Genomic DNA, 15,981 nt, shown 5'->3' with positions numbered 1-15,981 from the left:
TGCGATGAATAACGCAGTTGAGAGATATGCAGGGTTTTTGCCTTAGGGAAAGATCATCCCATTTTCATCAACTGATGTAGCCAAACCCATAACTATTTTAAGGGGCATATGTGCTACGCAAACTCCCTTAATGGAGAAGGATCCGGTTTTCCCTTCAGAGAGTTCAATTAAAGCTCAGGTATTAGTGAATGGGATAGGTGGAGATTATATCCCAGTTCTATTGTATAAAGTACAATTGGAGTGTGATTTAGTGTCAGGTCCAGTAGTTGTCAGAGTCATTAAGACATTATCAGTGGATGCAGTAGACTTACTTTTGGGGAATGATTGACAGGTGCGAAGTTTGTAGCTTCACCCATGATTACAGAGAGTCCAAGGGAAGAACTGCGGATAGAACATGAGGTACCAATGGCAGGACAGGTGGGGATTAGGAAAACGCATCGGGCTATAAATGACTCAAAGAAAGAAATGTTGAAAGATATTAATTACATATCAAATGACAATCGGAATGAATCTGATTCTGCTGATACTGATGAAACTATCTCTATGAGATAGATTTCTTACAGAAGATTGTCAAAGGTAAAATCTAGTAGAAAAACAGATTCTGTGACCTCCAAGACTGAAGTTGATCCTAAGAAAGGGGAATCCGAATCTAATAGTAATAACAGTGATGAAGATTCAGATGAGAGTTCTGAAGCCGATTTGGATTCTGGTTCTGAAAAAATTATAAACTACTACCAACTAGATCAGTCACTAACTGATCTTGAACAGAGAGCAAGTAATTCTTCCAAAGCTAAGGAAGAAGAGAGGAAATCAGAAGAAGAAAGTGAATCGGACTTTCCTAAAAGTAACTTGTTACATCCTCTTGCAGTAAACCCATTGCTATCCACTTTAGGTGCAAATTTTCTCAGAGCATGCCTATCTTCAAGAAAAATGTACATAATAGCATGGCATCAGCTATTCAGGATAAGAACAGAAATGACTGTGAAATGACACCAAGCAAACAGCTGATTAACCCATCTCCATTTAAAGGCCCACAGGGCCTCTTCAAGGTAAAGGAAGCAAATAGCAAATATGGATTAACTAGTGATTAATTCCTTTTGAAAGTGAAGAGGAAGATGGATGAAGAAGCAAACAGTGATTCTGCAACCACATCTGTTAACATAAACCAGAAAGTTCATGGAACAACAATATATTATCCTCTGATTCTGATAATGATGTGAATAATAGTTGCAGGCCACCACCATCTAAAGGAATAATGTCTATTCAATTCAACACATCTACCATGGACACTCCTAGCTACGTATTTCACCTTGGTATGTATGAACGTAAAGAAGAAAAGTTGAAATCTGGAAAGCACAAATTGTTTCAGTCCGTATTACTGAATAGAGATTAATTCTTTGATTATGAAGACTCTGGTGAAGAGGGAAAAGCTGTAAAACCAAGAATGGCGCATATTAAACCAACCAACTCTGTGAAGATTGAACCCTCAGCTTTACTTGTTGCTGAAAATAACCATGTTAAGGAAAAGAGATAATGTAAAGTTGGAGGGGTTCTAAAGTGTTTATTGATTAAAAAGTGAAGCAAATATTTGAAAATGAAAAAAAATTAAAATCGTTTATTGTCACAAGTAGGCTTCAATGAAGTGACTGTGAAACGCCCCTAGTCGCCACATTCCGGCGCCAGTTTGGGGAGGCTGGTACGGTAATTGAACCGTGCTGCTGGCCTGCTTGGTCTGTTTTAAAAGCCAGCGACTTAGCCCAGTGTGCTAAACCAGCCCCTAACATTTCCCTCAACATTGACAATATTGCTTGTAGTTTGGCTGCAGAAGATCCTCGGAATTTGGATAAACATTCATTGGACAATCAGAAAAGACTGGTGGTATTACACAAGAGATAGAAAGAGACAGACATGCAGAAGAAACAAATTCAGGGGGTCCTCTCCAATTTGGACAGTCAGAAACCTGACAGGAAAGCACAATGGGCGGGATTCTCCCTTACCCAGCAGGGCGGGGGTCCCGGCGGGACGGAGTGGCATGAATCACTCCGGCGTCGGGCCACCCAAAGGTTCGGAATTCTCCACTTCAGGGGCTAGGCCTACCCCTGAGTGGTTTGCGCCCAGCCGGCTGGCGAGAAAGGGGCTTGACGCCACGCCAACCGGCGCCGAAGGGCCTCCGCCGGCCGGCATGTGTCGGCGCATGCGCGGGAGCGCCAGCGTGTGCTAGCGTCATCCCCGCGCATGCGCAGAGATTCACATCTGCACCGGGAATGGCGGAGGACCACAGCCTCTGGTGCGGAAGGATAGAGTGCCCCCACGGCACAGGCCTGTCTGCGGATCGGTGGGCCCTGATCGCGGGCCAGGCCACCGTGGGGGCACCTCCCGGGGCCAGATCCCCACGTGCCCCCCCCCCCACAAGAACCCCGGATCCCGCCCGCGCCGCCAGGTCCCGCCGGTAAGGGACCTACTCTAATTTACGCCGGCGGGACTGGCAACGAATGGGCGGGACTTCGGTCCATCGCGGCCTGAGAATTCGTGGAGCCCCAGGGCCCATTGAATCACATCGGTCCCCGCCATTCTCCGAGGCAGGCGGCACGACTCACGCCGGGGCGGGAGAAATTGGAGGACGGCGGGGGCGGGATTCATGCTGACCCCCGGCGATTCTCCGACCCGGCGGGGGGGTCGGAGAATCCCGCCCCCTGTCTTTGATTTTGAGGAAGAGAGTGCAAACAAGGCACTGTTGGAAGATATTAGAGGGAGCTCTAAAACCAAAAATGCAAACCTATCAGCAGAGGAAAAGCAGAAAGCAGGGGTGGGATTCTCCGCAATCGGTGCAATGTCCGCCGACCGGCACCAAAAATGGCACGAATCAGTCCGGTATCGCGCCGCCCCAAAGGTGCGGAATTCTCCGCACCTTGAGGGGCCGAGCCCTTACCTTGAGGGGTTAGGCCCACGCCGGAGTGATTTCTGCCCCGTCAGCTGGCAGGAAAGGCCTTTGGCGCCCCGCCAGCTGACGCGGAAATGACTTTGCCGTGCGACGCATGCGCGGGAGCGTCAGCGGCCGCTCACGGCATCCCCGCGCATGCGCAGTGGAGGGGGTCTCTTCCGCCTCCGCCATAGTGAAGACCATGGCGAAGGCGGAAGGAAGAGTGCCCCCACGGCACAGGCCCACGGATCGGTGGGCCCCGATCGCGGGCCAGGCCACCGTGGGGCACCCCCAGGGCCAGATCGCCCCGCGCCCCCCCAAGACCCCGGAGCCCGCCCGCGCCGCCTTGTCCCACCGTTCGAAAGGTGGTTCAATCCGCGCCGGCTGGCGTGGGTTGACAGCGGCGGGACTTCGGCCCATCGCGGACTGGAGAATCGCCGGGGGTGGGCCCGCCGACCGGCGCGATTTCCGCCGACCGGCGCGGCGCGATTCCCGCCCCCGCCGAATCTCCGGTGGCGGAGAATTCGGGACACGGCAGGCGCGGGATTCACGCCGGCCCCCGGCGATTCTCCGTCCCGGTGGGGGGTCGGAGAATCGCGCCCAAGATCGTTTTTTTAAATTTAGAGAATCCAATTTATTTTTTCCAATTAAGGGGCAATTTAGCATGGCCAATCCACCTTCCCTGCACATCTTTGGGTTGTGAGGCGAAACCCACGCAAACACGGGAAGAATGTGTAAACTCCACATGGACGGTGACCCAGAACCAGGATCAAACCTGTGACCTCGGCGCTGTAAGGCAGTAGTGCTAACCACTGTGCTGCCCAACAGAGATATCTAATAAAGATAATGAAATGATATAGACAGATTCATAGGGGTACAGCAGGGTGCACAATATTAACTAGTCATGATACAGAATAAGAAGCTCTGAATTTTTAAAGCCACATCCGTCTCGATGAAAACTACAAAGACTGGCTCAGTTGGTGACTGAAATACAGTGCATGGTGAATGTGTTGCCAAATCGTTGTGGTCCATAGAACACCAAAATAGAGTTTGGGAGATTGAAGCCCATATTAATAAGCGAACTGGTGCAGGACATCAGGACTTTACCTCACCATTTTAAATGGCCACAGATGCCTGTGACCTGGAGATAGGGATACTTGCTATTACAAGACGGTAATGCAGCAATATAGAGACCAATATAGAAGGATATTTTTTTTAAAAACCAAGTCTGTGCCAAAAGAGGTATTCCACCATTGAAAAGGAAGCCTTAGCATTGTTACTAGCCCATCAGCACTTCGAAGTATAGGTTCTGCATGACAATAAACAAAGTTTAGTTTATACAGGCCATATTCCTCTTGCATTTATAGAAAAGTTTAAAACCCAGAACGCTAGATTATTCCATTGGAGTTTTATTACAATAGTTCAATGTTAAAATTGTATGCATCTCCGGAAAGGATTGTGTGATTGTGGATGTTTTGTCTTTTAAAAAAATATATTTTTATTGAAGTATTTGTAATATCTTATAACAAAAACAGAAAAAGAACAATAGGCGTTAAACATTAACATAGTGCAAAAATAGATATTTCCCCGAACGGCTCTGTCTTCACAGACCACCGAAAATAACAAAAAACAAGCACACTTCACCCCCATCCCTCCACCACCCTCACCCCCCGCCCCCCCTCCCACCCCCGCCTCGGAAAGCTGCTACTAGACATTTTAAATTAAATTTCCACAAGAAAGTCGACGAACGACTGCCACCTCCTGGAGAACCCTAACATTGACCCTCTTAAGGAAAACTTTATTTTCTCAAGGCTGAGAAACCCTGCCATGTCACTAACCCAGGTCTCTACACTCGGGGGCTTCGAGTCCCTCCACAATAACAGGATCCATCCCCGGGCTACTAGGGAGGCAAAGGCCAGGATGTCGGCCTCTTTCATTCCCTGAACTCCCGGGTCTTCTGACACTCCAAAGATCGCCACCTCTGGATTCAGCACCACCCGTGTTCCTAGTACCTTGGACATTGTCCTGGCAAACCCCTGCCAGAACCCCATAAGCTTCGGGCATGCCCAAAACATATGGACATGGTTTTCTGGGCTCCCCGCACATCTCGCACATCTGTCTTCTACCACGATAAACTTGCTCATCCTCGCCGCCGTGATGTGTGCCCGGTGAACCACTTTAAACTGTATTAGACTGATCCTGGCACATGATGAGGAGGAATTGACAATACTTAGGGCTTCCGCTCATATTCCCGGCTCTAACTCCCCACCTAATTCTTCCTCCCACTTGCCTTTAAGCTCCTCCACCGGGGTTTCCTCCGCCTCCAACAGCTCCTGGTAGATATCCGACACCTTCTCCTCCCCCACCCAGGTACCGGACACTACTCTATCTTGTACCCCCTTGGCAGCAGCAGCGGGAAGGCCACCACCTGCTTCCTCAGGAAGGTTCGCACTTGTAAAGCCGTTCCCTGGCGGCAATTTAAATTTGTCCTCCAGCGCCTGCAGGCTGGGAAAGCTCCCATCTATAAACAGGTCACCCATCCTTCTAATACCCACCCTCTGCCAGCTCTGGAACCCGCCGTCCATCCTACCCGGCAGGAACCTGTGGTTATTACATAACTGGGTCCAGACCAACGCTCCCTCCACCCTCTTGTGTCTCCTCCACGGCCCCCAGATCTTCAGTGTCGCCACCACCACCGGACTCGTGGAGTAGCGGGCCGGCGAGAACGGCAGTGGTGCCGTTACCAGCGCTCCCAAACTGGTGCCTTTGCATGACGCCGCCTCCAACCGTTCCCATGCCGATCCCTCCCCCAATACCCACTTCCTGATCATGGCAATGTTGGCCGCCCAGTAGTAGTTGCAAAAGTTCAGCAGCGCCAGCCGACCCTCCCCCCGACTGCGTTCCAGCAGCACTCTCTTCACTCGCGGGGTCTTGTTCGCCCACACAAATCCCGAGATGATCTTATTAATTTGCTTGAAAAAGGCCTTAGGGATGAAGATGGGAAGGCACTGGAATATAAACAAGAACCTGGGGAATACCGTCATTTTCACGGTCTGTACCCTCCCCGCCAATAACAGCGGGAGCTTGTCCCATCTTTTAAAGTCCCCTTCCATTTGTTCCACCAACCGGGTCAGATTAAGTTTATGCAACAAATCCCACTTCCGGGCCACCCCTGTATACCCAGGTAACAAAAGCTCTTCTCTACCCTCCTCAGTGGCAGCTCCCTTAGTTTCTTCTCCTGTCCTTTAGCCTGGATCACAAACAACTCGCACTTCCCCACGTTCAATTTATACCCCGAGAAACTGCCAAATTTCCTTAAGATCCGCATGACCTCCCCCATCCCCTCCAATGGGTCCGAAATATACAGGAGGAGATCATCCGCGAAGAGCGAGACCCAATGCTCCACATCCCCCAGACCAGCCCCTGCCAGTTCCTTGAAGTTCTCAACGCTATGGCCAGCAGCTCAATGGCTGGAGCAAATAATAATGGGGGAAGGGGACATCCTTGCCTCGTACCCCGGTGCAATTTTAAAAACTCCGACCTAAGCTGGTTCATGCGCACGCTTGCCACAGGCGCCTGGTACAGCAATCGCACCCATCGGATAAAGCCCTCTGATGCACGATCAATGACCACTAAAACGAGGCTGTAGTACAACTGAAGGCTTTAATAAGCTAGATGTTTCCCCCAGCAGCTCAGGTACTGAATGAGGGCTGCTGGGACGGCACGGGTTCATACAGCCCACCTATCAGGGCGGAACTATTATGCATTCTAGCCAATGGCAAGCATATAGGTTCTAGCAATGGTACTTCAGCCTCTCAGGTACCGTAATACCTATAATACCAGATTCACCCCCTGTTAAAAAAAAGTCCGGCGGGGGTGATGGCCAGCAACTACAAAACATAACATGGTATAATTAGTTATGGAGGTACCGTAATACCCCCGTACAGTGTTTAGTAACTATTTACAAGTCTGGTAGCTATGCATATTCGGTGTTTTATATTTACAGATTACAGTTAAAATGAAGCAATCAGTCAATCGGGGGCCCTGGTCGTCCTCTGTGATCGTCGGAGCCTCGGTGGTGACTCCGGTGGAGTCTCGGGCGTCTGTGACTCCGGGAGCATGGCTTCGATCTCCATGGCAGCTTCGTCATCCCTAGACGGTGCTGGTGGGAAAAACGGCTGACCAGGGAAGGGAGCGCCTGCGGGGAGCGTCGGTGGGTGAGGGGTCCTAGGCAGGGGCGGCAGAAGGACCGATACTCCTGTAAGGTGCTGCGGTGGAGGGGAGGGTGGGACTGGTGGCTGGAATGTATGTGGAGTTCCGGCGGGCGCCAGGTCCCGTAGTGAGGCCGTATCTTGTCGGCCGTCGGGGTACGCCACAAAGGTGTACTGGGGGTTAGCATGGAGCAGATGGACCCTCTCGACCAACGGGTCCGACTTGTGCGCCCGCACGTGTTTTCGGAGCAGGATGGGTTCGGGTGCTGCCAGCCAGGTCGGGAGCGAGGTCCCAGAGGAGGACTTCCTGGGGAAGACAAGGAGATGTTATTGAGGTGTCTGATTGGTGGTTGTACAAAGTAGTGACCGGTTGGAGTGGAGGGCATCCGGGAGGACTTCTTCCCAGCGGGAGACTGGGAGGTTCGTGGACCGTAGGGCCAGTAGGACGGTCTTCCAGACCGTTCCGTTCTCCCTTTCGACCTGTCCGTTACCCCGGGCGTTGTAACTGGTCGTCCTGCTCGAGGCGATGCCCTTGCTGAGCAGGAATTGACGCAGTTCATCGCTCATAAAGGAGGACCCCCTATCGCTGTGTATGTAAGCGGGGAACCCGAACAGTGCAAAAATGCTATGGAGGGCCTTGATGACGGTGGAGGCGATCATGTCGGGGCAGGGGATGGCGAATGGGAACCGGGAGTACTCATCAATCACGTTCAGAAAGTACGTGTTGCAGTCGGTGGAGGGGAGGGGAGGGGCCCTTTGAAGTCCATGCTGAGGCGTTCAAAGGGATGGCAAGCCTTTATCAGGTGCGCTCTCTCTTGCCACTAGAAGTCCGCGCAAATTCGGCAGTCCCTGGTGGCTGTCCTGACCTCCTCGATGGAGTAGGGCAGGTTGCGGGTCTTGACGAAATGGAAAAAGCGAGTGACCCCCCGGGTGGCAGAGGTCCTCGTGGAGGGCTCGGAGGCGGTCCACTTGTGCGGTGGCACATGTGCCGCGGGACAGGGCATCAGGAGGCTCATTTAGCTTCCCGGGACGATACAAGATCTCGTAGATGTAGGTGGAGAGTTTGATCCTCCACCTCAAGATCTTGTCATTTTTATCTTGCCCCGCTGTGCATTATCGAACATGAAAGCCACCGACCGTTGGTCCGTGAGGAGAGTGAATCTCCTGCCGGCTAGGTAATGCCTCCAATGTCGCACAGCTTCTACTATGGCCTGGGCCTCCTTTTCGACTGAGGAGTGGCGGATTTCGGAAGCATGGAGGGTACGGGAGAAGAAGGCCACGGGTCTGCCCGCTTGGTTGAGGGTTACCGCCAGAGCTATGTCAGACGTGTCGATCTCAACCTGGAAGGGGAAGGACTCGTCGATGGCGTGCATCGTGGCCTTTGCAATGTCTACTTTGATGCGGCTGAAGGCCTGGCAGACCTCTATCGATAGGGAAAAAACTGTGGTTTGGATCAGGGGACGGGCCTTGTCTGCGTAGTTGGGGACCCACTGGCCTTAGGCAGCGCTCCAGGGCCTTAGAGCAGTGAGGGAGGCGAAACTCCATAAGGGGGCGCATGCGTTCAGGGTCGGTGCCTATAACTCCATTTCGCACTACGTAGCCGAGAATGGCTAGACGGTCGGTGCTAAAAACGAATTTATCCTTATTGTACGTTAGGTTAAGGATCTTTACGGTCTGGAGGAATTTTCTGAGGTTGGTGTCGTGGTCCTGCTGGTCGTGGCCGCAGATGGTGACATTATCGAGATACGGGAATGTTGCCCGTAAACCGTACCGGTCAACCATTCGGTCCATCTCATGTTGGAAGACCGAGACCCACCCTAATTGCTGAGAGGCAGTTATCTGGCAGTCACCTGAGGCCTGTTAAGGGGCACAATGGTACACATTGTATTCTTCTCTTTAAAGTTTTAGTGTGAGTCATCCTAAAGTCTGTATAAAAGACAGACAGAAAGCGCACATTAGTAAGCATTGCGCAGGTCAAGGAGACACAGCCTGAGTGAGTGAGACACAGACAGAGTGAGACTTTGGTAATTTGGTGCAGAGTGGGAGAAGGTGCTTTTCCCCTACTGTTTTGTTCTCTCTCTTTCTTCGGACCAAATTTCGGGAGCTGTTCGGAGGAGGAAGGAGCAGTCTCTGTGAGTATAAAAACCTAACGGTAACTTCCTGTTTTCCAGTTTTTTTTCCAAAAGTGACGTCAGAGGGAAGCTGTGATCTGATTGGTTGATAGCAAATCTGCCCCAAATTTTAAAAAAACACAGCTCAACTCGTAAACTTAAATTAAACTAATTAATTAATTAGTGATGGCTGGTCAGGTGATGTGCTTGAGCTGCTTGATGTGGGAGCTGGCAGATCCTATTGCGAGCTGCAGCGACCACATCTGCAGTAAGTGTTGGCTGCGCGAACAGCTCCAGCTCAGAGTTGATGAGCTGGAGTCTGAGTTTCAAACACTGAGGCACATCCGGGAGGGGGAGACTTACCTGGACACTGTGTTTCAGGAGGCAGTCACACCTGTCAGAGTAAGTAGTTTAAATCCTGCCAGTAGCCAGGGACAGCAGGGTGTGACTGCAAGTCAGGCAGGTAAAGGGAACCAGCAGTCAGGAACTCAGGAGCCTCAGCCCTTGACCCTGTCCAACAGGTATGAGGCACTTGCTCCCTGTGTGGATGGCGAACAGGGCTGCAGGAAGGATGAGTCAGCTGACCAAGGCACCATGGTTCAGCAGGCCTTTCAAGGGGAGGGAGTAAATAGGCAAGTTGTAGTTGTAGGGGATTCTATTATCAGGGGGATAGATAGTATCCTTTGTGAGCAGGATAAAGAGTCCCGCATGGTATGTTGCCTGCCCGGTGCTAGGGTGCGGGACATCTCTGACCGGCTTGAAAGGATACTGGAGAGGAAGCGGGAGGATCCAGTTGTTGTGGTCCATGTCGGTACCAACAACATAGGCAACAAGAGGACCTGTTTAGAGATTATAAAGAGCTAGAATTCAAATTAAAAAACTGGTCCTCAAGGGTCATAATCTCCGGATTACTGCGTGAGCCACGTGCAAATTGGCATTGGGAGGCAAGAATAAGGGAAGTTAACACGTGGCTGAAAGAGTGGTGTGGGAAAGAGGGGTTCCTTTTCATGGGACACTGGCATCAGTTTTGGGACAGGGGGGACCTATACCATTGGGATGGTCTCCACCTGAACCGAGCTGGGACCAGTGTTCTGGCGAAAAGAGTAAATAGGGTGGTCAATAGGACTTTAAACTAAAGATTGGGGGGGAAGGGAAAGTCAGGGAACCAAGAGGTGAAGTAATCAGTGGGAAGCGTAGCTGCTTAGGAATACAAAAAAGCACGAAAAGACAAAACTCAGGAGAGGTTACGATAGTCCCCATCCCACAAAATATGACACAGTGTATGGAAAGGCTCAGTAAACCAAGGTCCACCACACTAAGAAAACAAAAAGGGACGGTCAATAGAGAATTAAAGGTGCTATATTTAAATGCGCGCAGTGTACGGAACAAGGTAGATAAGCTTGTGGCCCAGATTGTGACTGGCAGGTATGATGTGGTAGGCATCACAGAGACATGGTTGCAGGGGGTTCAGGACTGGCATTTAAACATCCAGGGATTCACAACCTATCGAAAAGACAGAGAGGTGGGCAGAGGGGGCGGGGTTGCCTTGTTAATTAGGAATGAAATTAAATCAGTAGCACTAAACGACATAGGGTCAGATGATGTGGAGTCTGTGTGGGTAGAGTTGAGGAACCACAAAGGCAAAAAAACCATAATGGGAGTTATGTACAGGCCTCCTAACAGTGGTCAGGACCGGGGGCACAAAATGCACCACGAAATAGAAAGTGCATGTCAGAAAGGCAAGGTCACAGTGATCATGGGGGACTTCAATATGCAGGTGGACTGGGTAAATAATGCTGCCAGTGGACCCAAGGAAAGGGAATTCATTGAATGTTTACAGGAGGGCTTTTTGGAACAGCTTGTGATGGAGCCCACAAGGGAACAGGCCATTCTGGACTTAGTGTTATGTAATGAGCCAGACTTGATTAAAGATCTTAAAGTAAGGGAGCACTTAGGAGGCAGTGATCATAATATGGTAGAACCCAATCTCCAATTTGAAAGAAAGAAGGTAGAATCAGATGTAAAGGTGTTACAGTTAAATAAAGGTAACTACAGGGGCATGAGGGAGGAACTGACGAAAATCGACTGGGAGCAGAGCCTAGTGGGAAAGACAGTAGAACAGCAATGGCAGTTAATTGAGGACACAGTACAGAGGTTCATCCCAAAGAAAAGAAAGGTTATCAGAGGGGGGATTAGGCAGCCATGGCTGACAAAGGAAGTTAGGGAATGCATCAAAGCAAAAGAGAAAGCCTGTGGCAAAGAGTAGTGGGAAGTCAGAAGATTGGGAAGGCTACAAAAACAAACAGAGGATAACAAAGAGAGAAATAAGGAAAGAGAGAATCAAATATGAAGGTAGGCTAGCCAGTAACATTAGGAATGATAGTAAAAGTTTCTTTAAATACATTAAAAACAAACGGGAGGCAAAAGTTGACATTGGGCCGCTCCAAAATGACGCTGGTAATCTAGTGATGGGAGACAAGGAAATAGCTGAGGAACTAAATAAGTACTTTGTGCCAGTCTTCACAGTAGAAGACATGAGTAATATCCCAACAATTCCGGAGAGTCAGGGGGCAGAGTTGAATATGGTAGCCATCACAAAGGAGAAAGTGCTAGAGAAACTAAGAGGTCTAAAAATTGATAAATCTCCGGGCCCAGGTGGGCTACATCCTAGAGTTCTAAAGGAGATAGCTGAAGAAATAGTGGAGGCGTTAGTTATGATCTTTCAAAAGTCACTGGAGTCAGGGAAAGTCCCAGAGGATTGGAAAATCGCTGTTGTAACCCCCCTGTTCAAGAAGGGAACAAGGAAAAAGATGGAAAATTATAGGCCAATTAGCCTAACCTCGGTTGTTGGCAAGATTCTAGAATCCATTGTTCAGGATGAGATTTCTAAATTCTTGGAAGTGCAGGGTCGGATTAGGACAAGTCAGCATGGATTTAGTAAGGGGAGGTCGTGCCTGACAAACCTGTTAGAGTTCTTTGAAGAGGTGACAAATAGGTTAGACCAAGGAGAGCCAATGGATGTTATCTATCTTGACTTCCAAAAGGCCTTTAATAAGGTGCCTCACGGGAGACTGCTGAGTAAAATAAGGGCCCATGGTATTCGAGGCAAGGTACTAACATGGATTGACGATTGGCTGTCAGGCAGAAGGCAGAGAGTTGGGATAAAAGGTTCTTTTTCGGAATGGCAACCGGTGACGAGTGGTGTCACAAAGATAGGTGGAGGGGCAGGTAGTATGGAGGAGGTGGGGAGGCTGCAGAAAGATTTAGACAGTTTAGGAGAGTGGTCCAAGAAATGGCTGATGAAATTCAACATGGGCAAGTGCGAGGTCTTGCACTTTGGAAAAAAGAATAGAGGCATGGACTATTTTCTAAACGGTGACAAAATTCATAATGCTGAAGTGCAAAGGGACTTGGGAGTCCTGGTCCAGGATTCTCTAAAGGTAAACTTGCAGGTTGAGTCCATAATTAAGAACGCAAATGCAATGTTGTCATTTATCTCAAGAGGCTTGGAATATAAAAGCAGGGATGTACTTCTGAAGCTTTATAAAGCATTAGTTAGGTCCCATTTAGAATACTGTGAGCAATTTTGGGCCCCACACCTCAGGAAGGACATACTGGCACAGGAGCGGGTCCAGCGGAGATTCACATGGATGATCCCAGGACCCGGGGGCACAGCCTTAGAATAAAAGGGAGTCACTTTAGAACAGAGATGAGGAGAAATTTCTTCAGCCAGAGAGTGGTGGGTCTGTGGAATTCATTGCCACAGAGGGCGGTGGAGGCTGGGACGTTGAGTGTCTTTAAGACAGAAGTTAATAAATTCTTGATTTCTCGAGGAATTAAGGGCTATGGAGAGAGAGCGGGTAAATGGAGTTGAAATCAGCCATGATTGAATGGTGGAGTGGACTCGATGGGCCGAATGGCCTTACTTCCGCTCCTATGTCTTATGGACCCCGTTAGTGACACCAAAGGGAACCCTTAAGAAGTGATAGAGGTGCCCGTCTGCCTCGAAGGCAGTGTATTTGCAGTCACTAGTGAGGATGGGAAGCTGGTGGTAGGCGGACTTGGGATCCACGGTGGAGAAGACCTTATAATGCGCGATCCTGTTTACCAGGTCGGATATACGGGGGGAGGGGGTACGCGTCCAGCTGCGTAAACCTGTTGATGGTCTGACTGTAGTCGATGACCATCGTATGCTTCTCCCCGGTCTTTACCACCACTACTTGAGCTCTCCAGGGCCTGTTACTGGCTTCAATGACCCTTTCCCTCAATAGCCTTTGGACCTCTGATCTAATAAAGATCCGGTCCTAGGCACTGTAGCGTCTGCTCCTGGTGGCGACGGGTTTGCAATCCGGGGTGAGGTTCGCAAACAGGGAAGGCGGGTCGACGTTAAGGGTCGCGAGGCCGCAGACAGTAAGGGGGGTTATAGGGCCGCCGAATTGGAAGGTCAGACTTTGAAGGTTGCACTGGAAGTCAAAAGCCAGGAGTGTAGCTGTGCAGAGGTGGGGAAGGACGTAGAGACGGAAATTTTTGAACTCCCTTCCCTGGACTGCGAGGTTTGCTAAACAAAACTCCTTTATCTCCACTGAGTGGGAACCGGAGGCCAGTGAGATTTTTTGATTAACAGGGTGGATGAGGAGGGAACAGCGCCTTACCGTGTTGGGGTGTATCAAGCTCTCTGTGCTCCCAGAGTCAATTAGGCAGGACATCTCGTGGCCGTTGATTAAAACAGTCGTCGTAGCGGTAGAGAGTGTTCGAGGTCGAGATTGATCCAGATCACCGAGGCCAATTGCAGTAGTTGAGAATTCTGTTCAGGCAGTGTGTGGTCGGCCGAGCTGGGGTCCTGGGGGCCCATCCAAGATGGCGTCTCCCATTGGTCACACATGACCGGGGGTGCACAAAATGGCGGCGCCCGTCCCTCAAGCGTGGCGTCCGTGGAACAAGATGGCGGCGCCCGGAGTCCATACGTGGCCCTGGGATATGGGGGTGGCAGCGACCGCTGGCCACACGGGGCCCGTGGAGAAGTTTGTGGTGGCGGTCCGGAGTCGCCGCTGGAGACCGCGGCCACCGCTCGGGCCTGACATACCCCCACAAAATGGCCCATTTTGCCGCATCCCCTGCAGGTGGATGCGCGGGCCGGGCAGCGCTGGCTGGGGTGCTTGGCCTGCCTGCAAAAGTAGCAGCAGGGCCCCTCGGGGTTGGCAGGCCGCCTTGCAGCGCAGGCCTGCGGGGAACGGGGGAAGTCTCTGGCTTGGCCGCTGCGGGTTTCCACGCTGCCCAGGGGGCTGCCGCGCGGTCGGGAACGTAGGCGCGGGCGTTCCTGGAGGCCACGTCCAGGGAGCCTGCAAGGGCCCGTGCCTCCCTGAGACCCAGGGTGTCTTTTTCTAACAGGCGCTGGCGGATTTGAGATGAAAGCATAACCTGCCACGAAAGCGTCCCGGACTAAGAGTTCCGTGTGCTCGCTCACCGAAACTTGCGGGCAGCCGCAGCTTCTGCCCAGCACCAGGAGTGTGCGGTAGAATTCCTCCAACGATTCCCCAGGGGTTTTCCGTCTTGTTGCAAGCAGGTGCCGGGCATAGACCTGGTTTACCGGGCGAATATAGTGTCCTTTTAGCAGCTCGATTGCTGCATCAAAGTCTTCCGTTTCCTCGATGAGGGTGTAGATCTCTGGGCTCACCCTTGAGTGCAGGACGTGCAGTTTCTGCTCTCCCGTGGGTGCGTTTTCTGCCGTCTCGAGGTACCCTTTAAAACACGCCAGCCAGTGCTTAAAGATCGCGGCTGAGTTCGCTGCGTGGGGGCTACGTTGCAGACACTCCGGCTTGATTCGAAGCTCAATCCTTTCTTCTTAAAATCTACCTTATTAAATTGATGCACGATCAATGACCACTAAAACGAGGTTGTAGTACAACTGAAGGCTTTAATAAGCTAGCTGTTTCCCCCAGCAGCTCGGGTACAGAATGAGGGCTGCTGGGACGGCACGGGTTCTTATACCCCGCCTATCAGGGCGGAGCTATTATACACTCTAGCCAATGGCAAGCATATAGGTTCTACCAATGGTACTTCAGCCTCTCAGGTACCATAATACCTATAATACCACACCCTCACCAAACCCAAACCTATCCAGCGCATCCCACAGGTACTCCCACTCCACCCGATCTAAAGCTTCCTCTGCATCCATCGCTTCCACAACCTCTGTTTCCTCCCCTTCCGAGGGCATCATAACAATATTTAACAGCCTCCGCACATTAGCATTAAGTTGCCTGCCCTTAACGAATCCAGTCTGGTCTTCCCCGAGACACAATCCTCTATCCTTGTGGCCAAGATCTTAACCAATAGCTTGGCATCCACATTTAGCAACGAGATTAGCCTGTAAGACCCACACTGTTCATGGTCCTTATCTTGTTTCAGAATGAGTTAGATCGAGGCCTGTGACATTGTAGGGGGGAGGATTCCCTTCTCTCTCACCTCATTAAAGGTCCTCATCAATAGTGGGCTTAACACCTCTGAAATTTTTTTTTAAAATTCCACCGGGAAGCCATCCGGCCCCGGAGCTTTGCCCAACTGCATGCCCTCCAGCCTCTTAATAATTTCTTCTATCTCAATCGGTGCGTCCAGCCCGTCCACCAGACCCTCCTCCACCCTCGGGAACCTCAACTGGTCCAGAAATTGCCTCATCCCTTCCGCACCCACTGGGGGTTGCGACTCATATAGTTTGCTGTAGAATTCCTTAAAAACTTCATTC

The 15,981-nt window shown here is 50.8% G+C and overlaps 1 pseudogene; it reads left to right on the top strand.

Annotated features, from left to right (window-relative positions):
- Positions 1 to 15,671, top strand: part of LOC140394568 (uncharacterized) — a 30,814-nt pseudogene extending 15,143 nt beyond the window's left edge.
- Positions 15,672 to 15,981: the final 310 nt, after the last annotated feature.

This window comes from Scyliorhinus torazame, chromosome 17 (assembly GCF_047496885.1).
Source record: "Scyliorhinus torazame isolate Kashiwa2021f chromosome 17, sScyTor2.1, whole genome shotgun sequence".
NCBI lineage: Eukaryota > Metazoa > Chordata > Chondrichthyes > Carcharhiniformes > Scyliorhinidae > Scyliorhinus > Scyliorhinus torazame.
This window is presented reverse-complemented; position numbering and strand designations above follow the sequence as displayed.